The sequence below is a fragment of the Sciurus vulgaris genome (genome assembly GCF_902686455.1).
Source record: "Sciurus vulgaris genome assembly, chromosome: 9".
Classification (NCBI taxonomy): Eukaryota; Metazoa; Chordata; class Mammalia; order Rodentia; family Sciuridae; genus Sciurus; species Sciurus vulgaris.
This window is the reverse complement of record NC_136469.1, coordinates 79,332,943-79,346,042: the sequence shown is the minus strand read 5'-3', so window position 1 is coordinate 79,346,042 and position 13,100 is coordinate 79,332,943. Positions and strand designations below refer to the sequence as shown.

The window sequence follows — 13,100 nt, the reverse complement described above, 5'->3', positions numbered from 1 at the left end:
CCAACCATATTTCACAGATCAGCACAAAGGTCATCTCCTTCCTAAAATCATTTTCCCACTCTTAATATGTATTGAACTTGTTAAACTCTTACTTTACACTTGAAATTCTTACTAAAGTTCATTTAAGATATTGAACTATCTACGTATTTACATTTAAAAGCTCATCAAAATACTTTGATTACCTCCATGGGACACTTTAGTGGGCATGTCATGAGAATTTAAGAGACACTTTTTGATCCCTTCTTGACAGTATTGAAGGAGAAAAAAAAAAAAAAACAAAGAGAAGAATACTGAATCAGATAAAATAAGCATGAGATTACAATATGAAATTGAGTTTCCAAGTCAATATAGAGTATCATTCTGTTTTTATCCAGAAGCATAGACATCCAAAGTGTTTAGATACATATATTCTATAGGAATGGTTGAGGTGAAGGCAAATAATATTGCATCCCTACAAATGATAAAGTTCTACTTATAATCTCATTTTGTCTTTAAGCAGAGATAAAAAGCAAAACAAAACAAAACAAAAGTTTAATAAGACCTTCTCTGGGGTGTAAAAGCCATGATTTGTAGTACTTGCCAATTTCTATAGTATTTTTTCAGTACAATATTTCCTGGCTCTCATGAGCTGGTGCCAGGCCCCTTGAGCACACTGCTGTGACAACCAATGATCATCTCCATTCAGCAGTTGAAGAAAGAGTAATGTGTACAATATCACAAAGTAGAGGTTTGGAAGAGATGTGCTTTTGGTATGATATATGAGACCAAAAAAATAAATTCCACTCCTCTTTGTTAGAGAACACTATCTGGACTGCATCAGCAAGTTTTTGAATTGGAAACAACAAGTATAGACAACTCTCAATCCCTTTGTTTCTACCAGGAGTAGAAAAACAACACAAGAATCACCTGAAAAACAGATCCTTAATAAAAGACTCCAACAGAGGAGAAATCTTTAGTAGTATATAGTGGTGATTATCAGAAACAGAGAGAGAACACAAGAATTGAGTGTTCACTTTTTTTTTTATTTACACAGACTGCATTTTGAGTCATTGTACACAAATGGGGTACAACTTTTCATTTCAATTGTTGTGCATGATGTAGATTCATACCATTCAGGTAATCAATCACACATGTACATAGGTTACTGATGTTTGCCTCACTCCACGATCTTTCAAACCCCTGCCCCCTCCTCCCTCTCATTTTCCTCTACGTAATCTAAAATTCCCCATTCTTCTCTTACCCCCCATCCCCCCACCCCATTATGTTTCATCATCCACTTATCAGGGAAAACATTCGGCCTTTTGTTTTGTGGGATTGGCTTATTTCACTTAGCATGATATTCTCCAATTCCATCCATTTCTCTGCAAATACCATAATATTATTCTTTTTTATGGCTGAATAATATTCCATTGTGTATATATACCACAGTTTCTTTTTCCTTTCATCTGTTGAAGGGCATCTAGGTTGGTTCCACAATCTAGCTATTGTGAATTGAGCTGCTACAAACATTGATGTGACTGCATTGCTGTAGTATGCTAATTTTAATTCCTTTGGGTATAAACTAAAAAGTGGGATAACTGGGTCAAAAGGTGGGTCTGTTCCAAGTTTTCTAAGGATTCTCCACACTGCTTTCCAGAGTGACTGCATCAATTTGCAACTCCACAAGCAATGTACAAGTGTGCCTTTTTCCCACATCCATGCCAACATCTATTATTGTTTGTGTTCTTGATAATAGCCATTCTAATTGGAGTAATGAGTTGTTTTAATTTGCATTTCTCTAATTACTAGAGATGTTAACACTTTTTCATATATTTATTAATTGTCTGTATATCTTCTTCTGTAAAGTGTCTATCCAGTTCCTTGGCCCATTTATTGACTGGGTTCTTTGCACTTTTGGTGTAAAATTTTGTAAATTCTTTATGAATTTTGGAGATTAGTGCTCTATCTGAAGTGCATGTGGAAAAGATCTTCTCCCACTCTGTAGGCTCACTTTTCACATTATTGATTGTATCCTTTCTTGAGAAAGCTTTTTAGTTTCAATTCATCTCATTTATTGATTCTTGCTTTGACTTCTTGTGCTTTGGGATTCCTTTTAAGGAAGTCTAGTCCTAAGACAACAAGATGAAGATTCAGGCCTCTTTTTCTTCTATTTGGTGCAGGGTCTCTGGTCTGATTCCTAAGTCTTTGATCCATTGTGAGTTGAGTTTCGTGCAGGGTGAGATATAGAGGTTTAATTTCATTTTACTGCTTATGGATTTCCAAGGAAATTAGTGAAAACCTTAGAAGATGGAAAGATCTCCCAAGGTCTTGGATAGGCAGAATCAGTATTGTCAAAATGACCATTCTACCAAAGGTCCTATATAAATACAATGCAATTCCAATTAAAATCCCAATGATGTTCCTCATAGAAAAGGAGAAATCAGTCATGAAGTTCATCTGGAAGAAAAAGAGACCTTGAATAGTCAAAGCAATCCTAAGCAGAAAGAGCAAAGCAGGAAGTATCACAATACCAGAACTTAAACTATACTACAGAGCAATAGTAACAGAAACAGTAAGGCATTAGCACCAAAATAGACAGGTAGACCAATGGTACAGAATAGAAGATATAGAGACAAACCCACATAAATACAGTTACCCCATACTAGACAAAGGAGTCAAAAACATACAATAGAGGAAAAATAGCCTGTTCAACAAATGGTGCTGGGAAAACTGGAAACCCATATGAATGTTTGCTTTTTTACATGATCTTCCCTTTACTTACACTAGCCCCTCTATTACATAGAAGCCCACATTTTCCCTTTGTCCATTTAGCTAGCCACACAACTGATCTCTCCTTGGTCTCCTTAATCTGTTACCCTTCCCTCACCCTCTCTCTGTCTCAACCCTCCTCCCTTTCTTTTTTCTGCCTTCTTTTGATTCTTTCTTCCCTTCTTGTTTGATTCCTTCTTCTAGTTATTTTGTTTGTTCTGTTTTTGTTTTGTTTTGTTTTGTTTTTTTAGTTATCAAGGACATAGAATAATAACTGCTTTCCAATGTTACACATCAAACAATTCATCCTGAATTTTCAGGTAAATAGTTGCTTACATAGCATATTAATAAGTGGTCACAGAGTCAGGATCTGTTAATGGAATGTATACAAGTGTGTTGTGAGAACCAAACAGTTTTACCCAGAAGCATAAAAAACAATCCCATTAAAAGTTTGGAGGCCAAAAATTAATTTCTGGAATACTGAGCTATATTTTGATTCTCTTCAGTACACACAAATCAAGATTAAGGAGTAAATTTTTATGTATTTAACTCAGACCCCAATGTCTTACAGAAGAAAGTAAAGAAGTACTATAAGCAATTGACAAGGTATATTCGCTCTTATTCCCATAATGAATTTGCCTGATATGCAATTAAACACTAAAATTACTTTCTAACTTAGCCTTTATTAAAAAAAAAGAAAAAAAAAAGACCAATTCTTACAGTTGATATTATAAATCAAGTGAAACAGAAAACAACTCCTGGGGAAAAAATGAAAACAGCTCTTCCAGTTAAATCAAATGAGGCTTTTAAAAAGTCACAAACTCAAGAGGCACTTTGCAATCCTTAACTTTGGCCTAAAGTATTCTCAGGGGGAGAATTGGCCTCTCTCCCCACCCAGCACCCTCTTCACACCCCCCATTTGTCAAGCCGTTTGTCAGCACGCAGCAATATGCAAAGTGCCTGGACTCTATCAGGTTCTCATCTGGAAAGTGAAGCGAAGCTGTCTGGAGTCCCTCGCACAGCTATTTCTGTACAATGAACCCAATCCAGCCTACCCAGGACTGGCCACTCCTGAACCACGCTCCTGTTACAGAACACCAGGAGCTGTGACCCCTCCACCCAGAACGCTGTTTTAGAAAAAGAGTGACAGAAGAGTCAAGAAACAGGAACGGAGACTGGCTCTGAGGGCCACCAGGGCTTTTTCTTCATCTTTTTTTTTTTTCCTTTTTTAAAATTTATTCTTATTGTAAACAAATGGGATACATGTTTCTGTTTGTACATGGAGTTACAGCCTACCATTTGTATATTCATACATTTACATAGGGTAATGGTGTTTGATTCATTCCGTTATTTTTTTCCTTCCCCCCACCCCTCCCACCTCTCTTTTCCCTCTATACAGTCCCTCCTTCCTCCATTCTTGCCCCCCTCCCATCCCCCATTATGTGTCATCATCCGTTTATCAGTGAGATCATTCGTCTTTTGGATTTTTGAGATTGGCTTATCTCACTTAGCATGATATTCTCCAATTTCATCCATTTGCCTGCAAATGCCATAATTTTATTATTCTTTATAGCTGAGTAATATTCCATTGTATATATATACCACAGTTTCTTTATCCATTTATCAATTGAAGGGCATCTAGGTTGGTTCCACAGTCTGGCTATTGTGAATTGTTTCTTCATCTTTATGTTGGACAGGATTGGGCCAAATGATCTTCATGTCATTTCCAGTTCAACCACTGTATAACATAAATAAGGCATCAGCACGCTGTGGTTTACTTTCTTAACTTCGTTGTTAAGATGCAAAGATTCAACAAGCAAAAATATGTCAGTTTGGGGGTCATTCGCCCTAAATAGGAAAAAATGTGATGTGCCCACTGATGTGTGCTCTGGAATTTTGCTTGGTCTTCTCAGAAATTTCAAAACAAGGAATATATACAGCAGAAGGAACTTGACATTCCATTAGCATGCACTGTGGCTTACATGGTTTAAGTAAATACTTCTAAAGAAGTCACTATCTAAGCATTTGCAGTTTTGAATATTTTCATTGGTGCTTCCCTTGTCTTGGGGATGAACAGATTCAGACCTTGTGCTGATTAGATAATAACTGCCACACATTAGGCACTTTTCTTGGCAGTGTTGAATTTTAAGCAGAGCGTTGTTATTGCCATCTTGTGAGATAAGGAAACTGAAGTTTGAAAATAGTTTAATTTGCCCAAATTAATGCAGGTTTTATAAAGAGGTGGAGCTTGGTTTTAAACTCTGGTCTCTAATTATAAAACTTATTTGCCTCAATATTTTAGTACTTAGTATAGTCCAAAGAATACCTGCATCAGAATCACTGCTTATGTTGGTTCCTGTGCCCCAAAACAAACCTGTGTGTGTGTTATGGGAGAAGAGGAAGCAAGAATCTAGATTTTTTAAAAAAGAACAAGTTAGTGATTGTTTTACATATTCAAATTTGAAAACATCTGCAAATATTATATTGCCTTTTTAAGAACCTGATATGGATCCAAAATGCATACAGAAAGAACTGTAACAACAAATATAGATACCAAGAACATTGCAATTCTCAGGTTGGATAGGCCACCAATTTCCTCCCCAAGACACGAGAAACAGCTCAGAAGCGAGCATAGAGAGGAAGCATGGAGCAAGTGGAAAGGGTTTTGGATTACTTGAAGACCTGTCATGGTGTATGACTCCACAGTGGGCTGAAAACTGAAAGGGAACCAGTTTGCACAGTGCACTGTAAGTTGGCCAGGTCTAAGTTTACACTGATAAATTCTTGCTCTTTGTCTCCTCTGGCTGTCCCCAATCTCCCACTGGTACACTTGTAATCAGTCACAGGGTGTAATAACCTCAACTAGGTTATGGTTCTTGGTTTTTGCTTCTGAAAAGACAGCTTTGATACCTCAATTAGAGTGAGACCTGTCTCCTAATCTCCTCCACTAACTGCACACCTGCAGACTATTTCTTCAGCAGGGCATAGTTTTATACATAATGAAAACAGGTAGCACTTATCTTGTACCAGATTCTGTTCTAAGAACTTGATTTCTGATATCTGTATTAACCTTCACAACAGCTCTATAAGGGAAATTGTGTACAATGCCTTCATTTTATAGATGCAGAAACCAAGGCAAAAGGAGGGTACATAAGTCTCTGAGGGTCTAACAGCTCAAGGCAGTAGAGCTGGGATCAGAACACATGTAGCTCGTCTTGGGTCATGCTCTTAGCTACCCTGCTTTACTGCTTCTAAGAATATTTTTGTGCTTATTTTTGCCAGTTTTATTCTTTGATGGTGACAAATTTAACTTCACATTAAAAAAATACTGCAAATCTAACAAAGGTTTAGTGGACTCAGTGTTATATTTTGTCACACACACACTGGAATGACTGTAAAAATGAAATTGTCTTTCAATTTCCACTTATCATATTTGCATAAGTGTATGCCAACCGTCATTCAGTGATTATTTTATAACTACATGATGCAAATTCTAGATGCAAATGTCACTGGGAATGTGAAAGTGAATGGAATAATGAATGGGCTATCAATCTATCACTTCTCTCCTCTGGTAACCTCACCTACCTGACATCTGCCTGGAGATTTTTATTGATAAATAATTTCAGAATCATGAGAACTGTAATTAACTTAATATTATAATTAGCTTTTATAATATTACCTTTGCCATATTGCTGCAAATGCTGAAGATGACTTCCACACTAAATTAAGTTCCAGTAGGATTTTTTTTTTTTTATTATTGGAGTGTCTATTTTTTTTTAATTAACTGACAAATAAGACCTGTACATTTTTTATGGTAAATGACATAATGTTAAGCTAATTATACTTGTAAAATTTATTTTCCAGCTATTCCTTTGGAGATCCAGGGCATATAGAGAGGTAGGCCAAACCCAAGCTTTACTTCTCTGTGCTTCTCCTCTTTTGCGTAAAGCCCCAACCCACCCAGCAGCCTGAAATTTCCACACAGGGTACTCAACAAGATTGCTGCCAAGTCTGTCAGATAAAGAGACACAGTGGCTTGAATTTTCCAAAGATGTGATTTAGGAAGATGCAACCTCGTTGGAACTGAACCATGTTTCTTCTTGAAATGTTTTCCTTATCTTAATAAACAAATTAGGTGCAAGAATTTCTCTTTTGCACATGTAGCCCTTCTCATGGCTTTGATTGTATGTTTGGTTGCTGAATGGTGGACCAGTCTATACTATTTCACTTTGGAGAAATTTTGAGCAACTTATCCTAATTGAACTGGAAAAATATACTATAATGTTGCTTCAAGCCTAAATTAACATTGATTATAAGTAAAATGAAAACAATTTTGGATTTCCTGATCTATCAAGTAAGTTTAGCATTCAATCAATTCACATATCACCAGGAAACCAAATGTTACAACAAAGTCAAAAAAAGATTAAATGGTTGAGCGCATGATGAGCTAGGCACCAACAGCCCTTGAAAAAGAATATGACATCAAATAATCTTTCATTCTAGAGGAGTGTGTGAGTCCATTCTGGCCATTATAATAGCGTGCCTTCGATTGGGTGACCTATAGATAATGAAAATTTATTCCTTACAACTCTGGAGACTGGGAAGTCCAAGATCAAGGTGCTAGCAGATTTGGTGTCTGATAAAGACTCCCTGATTCATAAATGTCATCTTGTTGCTGCAACGTCACATGAAAGAAGGGGCAACCTCTTTTCTAACCACATTCATGAGGGAGGGTGGAGCCCTCATAACTTAGTCATTTCCCAAACAGTTCAGCCTCTTAATCCTGTCACACTGGGGGTTTAGGTCTATCATATGAATTTTGGAGGAACACAAAAATTCAGGTTATATGAAGAAGGAACATCAAATAGGCATCTTATGCATAAAGTCTTTGGCTAGCACCTTAAAAGGCATGAATAAATACAAAATTTACAATATATTCAGACAACTCTCATTTCCTCTTTACCTCATGAAGTTATTCAGAGTCTTTTATGTACCATACAGAGTATATTTCTATTTGTTAAACTGTGTGTCCTAAGTTTTGCTTGAAAAATATGGTCAGGCTAGACTACTTAACTGTACTTCTACCAGTAATGAGCTTCCTAACATACATGAACCTTTCAACATATATCTTGAACACTTGGATTTGAAGGAATGACTTTTAGGAGTTTGTGATTCTAAAACCCAATTGTTTTCCACCTTACTCATTAAGTGAAATAGTGGATATAATTTAACCCTACTGAGACTTAATTTCCCCATCTACAAAATGGGTAATAATAAGACCTGCTCCGTTAGGTAATGTTAAGATAATTAAATAACATCATAAGTGTAAATTTCTTAGAATAGTCCTCAGTATATAATAACTTTGCAAAACAACTCTTTTAAACTATTTTATCTAAGCTAACTATTAATCAATTTGGTAGACCATTCGATGAAGTCTTTACAAAAATATTGCCATTTTACCTCAAAAATGGTACTGGAGGCCAATAGAATAGGTGTAGTTCAGTATTAGAGCCTATACTTAGGATGCTCAAGGCCCTAGGTTCAATCCCCAGCACCACAAAAAAATAAAAAATAAAAAAAGAAGCTAAAGACTTTGTACAATAGGGAGGATATTCATTTTGTACTAGAGCTATGGATTTGTTGGTATAATTTAACCCATTTCTAGAAAACTGCTTCATCATTTACCTTCTTTTTAGTTTCTATCACTATTGTGTGTTGTATAAGAACTTTTGCAATGTAAGAAAACATTCCTGTCCATGTCCTAGGTAGTGCCAATATTTTCTTTCTTTAATTGCTCATAAAGAAAGACCCCTCAGGATGACAATATCACATCTTCCTCATCATATGTCTTTGTATGTATTCAAATGAATGGAATTGTCAATTACACTAGGATCAAATTATTTCAGGATCACATCAAAGACATATTGGTTTGCTATCCTTTATAAAGAAAGTAAGTTTCTTCTTTAGGAAAATGATTATAAAACAATATAATTTAATAATCCTCCCTGTATTGTAATTTGCAAATGAGAGTACTCAGAAATTTGTAAACAATATACAAAAGTTATTTTTATTTCACTTCCTTGAGAAAAATAAGCCGCCGATGGGTGTTTCCCCAATTGTCTCCCTCTCAATCTCTTTGTACGTAGCTTGAAGTATGGGATGAGGCTAGAGGTAGAATGGAAAAGGAATATGAGCTTTGGCATACAAGAGGGAACCAGAGAGTCCCTGGGTCACCTTCTCTGTGATGGTGTGAGCGAGAGCAAGGAGTCTTACAACTTCTTAATAAAAGTCAAGCACTTAGTGCTCTATATGAGACAGTTTGGAAGGCCCCAGGGGAAAAGGTAAGATACTTCAGCCGAAGAACAGTCATCATAAGTTCAAAGTGTGAAAAGCGCAAGCCACCAAGCATGGCTGTTTTACCTTCACTTGCACTCACAGCTCTCAATGTGTGAGAAAGCAGAGGGTTTTGTGGAGTAGGGAGGCAGAAAACAAAGGGAACCAGAATTTCCTAGGTTAAATATTCATTATGTGGGTGGTATTTTTTAAACATATCCAGGAATTGCTATTGAAATGCAAATGGTATTTACCGCCATGAGGGAGATGTTGTTTAAAAATATATAGACAATACCCAGAGCTGGAAATTGCCCCCTGGGCCAAGGGCAGATGTTGGGCAAGAGCACAAACATGCATGAAGGACAGGAAGAGGAGAAGAACTAGTAATAAAAGGACCAGAAAGAAGCAGAAAAGGCCAACATGAAGGTCCCAGGAGAGCTGATTAAAAATTCACAGCTGAGCCCAGGCTTTGTCACTGTCCAGGAAAGAATTCTCAAGAATTCCCAAGTTAGAGCAGACAAAGGTGAGGACTGAAAGCTGCTTCCCAATAAAAGCAAAAGTGGTAAAGCTGGTCCCTGCTGCTCTGACAGTGTAAAATAATTCTGCACCTGCTGAAATAAGGACCAGGTAGTCCCTCATCTTGCAGTAAAAGCTGGATTGTAAATGACACAGCCTTAGGAAACCCAACTGTGGAGCAGAAGAGCAGTAACACTAGAGGCCCAGTAGAGGAAAGCAATGCTGAATGAGGTCATATTTACTGGAAAGATTTCTCACTCACCTGTTCTACTCACTGAATGAAGGTAAATGAAGCTGAAGACGTACTAGCAATGGGCCTGGAAAAAAAATGAGAAAAAGTCAAGTAATCACACCTCCTATCCTTTCATGGCTTCCTCCGTTCCCAAGGCATCCAGGAATATGAATAAAAACATCTAGAAAAACTTATAAACTTAGACATTGTCAACGAACTCTTGCTATTTCTGAAAAGTTTAATCTGTAAAGCAAAATGCCAAGGAAACTTAAGCATACATAGGTTAGATGGAAAGAGCTGGATCTAATTTCACAATGTCATGCCTCCTACAGATGCATGATGTCTTTGTATGTGAGTCCATGTGTGTTAATATGAAATATCATAGAACCACATCCAATGTAGAAATTCAAGTTCAATGGAAGTTAAACATCAGTTTTCTTAATTGATTTCCTGGACCCAAAATGGTGTATAAGTGCTTGCTAATGTGCCCCATGCCACACTAGGTCCTGAGGATAGAGCAGTGAGCAAAGATGGGCAGAGCATCAGCTATGGACTGCTCATGGAAATAGTGTTCATGAACCTCTCTGAAATGTCTTACCATGAAGTGCCTAGGCCTTTTATCCTTAATGAGATGGACAATGAGAGGCCATTAAGTGTGGTTTTCTCAGAAGACAGTTGGAATCAATTTACACTGCAGAAAGATGAATGTATTAACTGTTTCCAAAACAGATGGATGGGAGGGAGAATCAAGAATTCAAAAGATTTGGAAACTGTTTCTTGAGAATGCTACATTAGCATAGTTATTAGGACAAAGAAATGTGGATTAGAAGTGGTGTCAATGAGAATAAAGGTTAAAAAAACCAAAAATAAGGTCTTTGCCAGAAGAACTGACAAGAGTTGTGAATAGTTAGGGACAGAAGATAAAAGAGGAAAGATATGGTGCAAATGATGGGATTACTTGGGAAAGTTTATGTGACAGAAAATGATTCCCTAATCTGAGTGTGGTGGTGCATGCCTATAATCCTAACAACTTGGGAGGCTGAGGCAAGAGGATCACAAGTTTGAGACCAACCTTGGCAATTTAGTAAGGCCCTAAGCAACTTAGCGAGACTCTGTCTCAAAATAAAAATAAGGGTTGGGGACGTCCCTAGCATTAGTGACCTAATCATTCTAAGAACCACAGAAAACCAAGAAATCAGTATATTCATCAAGTTTTCCTCAAACTAGTGGCATAACTGATAAAACATGCCAGAATTTTCACAGCTGTCCCGGCACTGAGGTCAAAAGTGGAGATTAGACTTTAATGATACTTATCTTTAATTCACCGGTAAGATCATTAACGTTGACATATGCTGTATTACAGCTAATGGTTTGTTTTACAATTGGTGGTGGTATCTTCATCATTGTGATAGGCAACACGCTGTAGTTAAACTCACACACAAAACTGGGAACTCAGGCTCATTCATTCATTTATTCAGCAAGTTTTCTTGTCTCTCTGGGCTAGGTACTGTTCACAACCCTGTGGGGAAGACAGACAATAACAATGTCTGTCATAAGAGTGAAACACAAGACAAAGCTGTGTATTGAGAGTGCTACCAGACAGAGAGACAGACAGACTTCTTGGGCTTTAGAAACTTGGGGAGAAGTCAAATCGGAACTCAGCCTCAAGGGAGCAGGAGTCTGCCACATGAATCTGCTGAGGACCTTTCCCAAGAGAGGGAATGACTAGTCATCGGCACATTAAAATTCACTGGATTGGCATTTAAATGGTGTAATTTGAAGCCAATCTTGCAAATCTTAAACTGAAACTTTCTTTCCTTTTGAGAAAGAGGGTAAGAGAGTTGAGGATATGAAGAAAGTATCCTCTTTGGGAGAAATTATTAAGAAATTTAATAAAAGCTTAAAAGACTTGAGCAAGATTCATATTCCCACATGGATATCTAAGACACACAGATAAAGACTATTTTAATATAGTGACTTATAAAGTCAAGAGTTTTCCAAACACATGAGTTCTTCCTTCCATGTTTTTTCAGTGCCTTATTCTTTTTTTTTTTTTTTTTTTTTTTTTTTTTCTGGAACGGTCTTAATGAACTTAACTTTTAAAAAATTGAAAGATTCTATTCAATATATGAGCTTTTAGAAGATTTTGATAAATTAAACATTTTAAAAATTATATCTCAAAGAAATCAAAGAAAAAAATTTTGGAATCTGATTATAGGAGAATATAGAGTAAAAAGTATTTCTTATGATATCCATTGTGACTCCTCATGTGCGGATAAACAAAATTATGGAATGGAATCAAGAAACTGCCATTCCAAAAGTCAAATTCTCATTGTTTCTAATAACGAATTCTCCTAATCATAAGAGTAATGCATTGAAAAAAAAGCTAATATAAGTTTAATAAACTACTATTTACTGAGTTTCTACTTTGTGCCAAGTATATTATCTTAATTAATATAATACTCTCATGACATAGAGTCAATTCTCATTTTGAACGGTAGTTATGTTCTACCATAAACACCGAATTAGTGAATACTAAATCATTGCTCCTCAGGAAAGAGAGGATTAGGTTTCTGGGAGTCTCTGGTCAACCAATCAATATACAACCTTGTTTTATGTGTGCTGCTGTTTAAATATCTTATCTAATGTATATTGCCGATTCAGTCACATTGAACTTAGGGCCAATCGCACTGTAAATTGTGCCCGCAGTCTCTCCATAAGGCACATCATGGCTTTCTGGAGCTTGAAAACACTAGACTTGATAGACTTCAAGTGAGGGGGTGGTTTTAAATAGTAAATGCACCAACAAAAAGCACAAAAAAATGTGAAAACCATGATACTTAATAGACTGTGAAAGGGAGAGCTGTTTATACTTCAAGAGCTGAAACAGTGGCCTTGTCAGCCTCAGCTGGGAATGCACACATCAGCAAACTAACAGCTAACTCTGCATGAAAACAAACGGCAGCAACAGGGCCCCAGGAAACAAATACATTTTAGTAAGTAGGTGAATTTACAAATACAGAATCTGTGGGGAAGATGGTTTGTGACTGCAGTTACTATTACTATTATTTCATAGGGAAATAGAGACTTGGAGATCTTACCTAATTTACCCAAGGACATCAGGCTAGGAAGTAACTTGCTCAATAATTACTCAAACTTAGTCTCATCTAAGGACTTTAACCTTTATTCATTGTTCCAAATCGGGGGATAGAAAGATTAGGTACTTAGGTTCTGGAATCTAAGTGGCTGGGGTCAAATGCTAATCCTGCCA

At 36.7% G+C, this 13,100-nt stretch overlaps 1 long non-coding RNA gene across 1 annotated transcript; it reads right to left on the bottom strand.

Annotated features, from left to right (window-relative positions):
• Positions 1-1,021: 1,021 nt before the first annotated feature.
• LOC306669190 lies at positions 1,022-11,127 on the bottom strand. Its single transcript, XR_013766053.1, has 3 exons — positions 9,860-11,127; positions 1,292-2,436; positions 1,022-1,195 (listed from the first exon to the last, which is right to left on the bottom strand). It is a non-coding gene; the product is annotated as an uncharacterized lncRNA (long non-coding RNA).
• Between the last annotated feature and the right edge of the window lie 1,973 nt (positions 11,128-13,100).